Below are 2,321 nucleotides of genomic sequence, written 5' to 3'. Positions count from 1 at the left end.
CACACATACTACGTATATTTAAATAAATTATATACAAATATATAAACATAATAACATCGACAATATTCTACTCGTGCTTTTCTTGTGAAAAATGTATATTAAAATTTTACAAATCAGTTCTTCTGAAGTATTCATTGAAAATACTTGCTTTTTTAATTACTATATATTACGTATTTATCAGTATTTTATTTAGTACGTCTGTAATGTTGTATAGAATTGAGATTTGATGATTATTTTTATCATTATTTAGTGTTATTTTTATTAGTAATATCCAAATATTGTTGATTTTGTTATATTATATTATATTTAAAAGTTGTTTATTATTATTATTATTAATATTATTATGTTGAACGTTTCGCAAAGTTGTGTATATGAAATGTATGTAAAGTCCTTTTAATATTATGAAATATATATATGAAAATTTTAGAATGTAAGTGTTAAATACAAATAAATGACATATAAAGCAGTGGAAGGGGTTAATTTTTGAACGTTGCCATTTTTTTGCCATCTTCGTCGATCCGTTGGAAAAGTTTGCTTGTATGTAGATTTATTTAATTCGTAACATTCTATTCTCATCTTATACTATTGTATATTATTGAATAATATTCCTTTTGAAATGGTATGTATTAAAAAATGAATATTTATTTTGTTGTATCATATATTTGTATACGTATTCGTTTGAATTGTCGACGAATAAAAGAGCATTATTTTTTTATCGATTTGATTTAATTTTGAATATTTTTAAGTGAATCGCTGCAACGGTTTGAGAATCTTACTTGTTTTATAATTACATATATATTGAAGGCAACAAACAGATTATTTAAAAATGCGTGTATAATCAAATCGTAATTTGAAAATTGTTGTTCTTGGACTTATTTATGATGTTGAAGATATTATGATAAATAATAAAAAAAAAACAAACAATACTTATACAAAATGTAATCGTTTCATTTCTTTAACTAATGTAGTCCAAGTCTTCAAAACTTAAAAACACCATTGTATCGATCTTGCACACGTCACTAAAATTTCGATCACAGAATATCTGGCACTCGAAATTCCACCCACCGAGAGTCATCCACGCAAACTATCACATTAATGAGAATTCGAGTGCCATGGCAACGATTGTCCGTTTACCATATCTAGAATACGGATTGCAATACCTGTTTACCAACTTATCGCTAAATCGCCAAAATTTCGTCATCGGTAATACCAGAAATTATTTCATAGCGAATTGGGAACATGTTCAGGCATAATATTGCATTAAAATTTGATGCAAATGGCGTATTGTTGATTAGGTAGTGTAGTATTTATTTATTTTCAGTATTAAATGTCCAAAAATGACAAAAAAGTTGTGCGGGATGAAGCTTATAGTCTAAAAAGCATTTTTACTATAATCGTTCTCTTGTAGCAACACTGATGCATTTGTAAGAGTGGTTATACTGATGCATGCTTAAGAGTGGCAGCACTGAACGACCAAGTCGTAAGAAATGCGATCAGACGATTGTTTCTATTATGATTATTATTTTTTATTTTCATAAAAAATGAACACTCGCCTTTACAGATCGCTCCGAAGCGACTAGTGCATTTAAACATAATTACAACACAATCAATATACATATGCATAAGCATTTTATACAATGCGAATTCATACAAACATCCACAGTGACATCTATGGAGAAATTTTTGCAGCATTTTATAATCAAATTCGATACACTGAGTGACCATTTTATAATAAAATTGGCTACACTGAAATCAAGAGTGGCTACACTGACGCATGCTTAAGAGTGGCAACACAGACCAACCAAGTCGTAATAAATGCGATAAAACGGTTGTTTCAACTATGATTATTAATTATTACGAATGAAATTTATGTACTTATATTACATTATTCACTGGAGGTTTATAGTTATGTAATCCACTTTTTTTCATTTACCAGTAAAATCCGGTATACCAGTAATGGGAGAAATTATTTACCATTTACCGATAAATGATATTTGAAATTTGGTAAATTGCAATCCCTAATCTATTTGATCTCATGTTGTTGTTGGTACTATTTTAATCTACACTAAATCCCCTCAATTCTCACCCAACTGTTTCACTTTCAACAATTTCTCGTTACTAGATCATCAACTAGCATTAACCAGATCCCACAGATGACTGAAATTTCGATCTGCACTCATTCAGAAGTAGAAAAATCAAAAACAAATAAAGTAAAACGTCATTGTATCAATATAAACATATATTTCATTTATCATGTATAGAAAATAACACTTTCACTTTGTAATAATGTAAAAATATATATGCATATACATACATATCTA

The 2,321-nt window shown here is 28.1% G+C and overlaps 1 protein-coding gene across 1 annotated transcript in view; it reads right to left on the bottom strand.

Moving 5' to 3' along the window:
* LOC143915612 (uncharacterized) overlaps positions 1–2,321 on the bottom strand; it is an 854,026-nt gene that overhangs the window by 314,342 nt on the left and 537,363 nt on the right. The gene's annotated exons all lie outside the window — the stretch shown is intronic.

Source organism: Arctopsyche grandis, chromosome 8 (genome assembly GCF_051622035.1).
Source record: "Arctopsyche grandis isolate Sample6627 chromosome 8, ASM5162203v2, whole genome shotgun sequence".
In the NCBI taxonomy this organism is placed as follows: Eukaryota; Metazoa; Arthropoda; class Insecta; order Trichoptera; family Hydropsychidae; genus Arctopsyche; species Arctopsyche grandis.
This window is presented reverse-complemented; position numbering and strand designations above follow the sequence as displayed.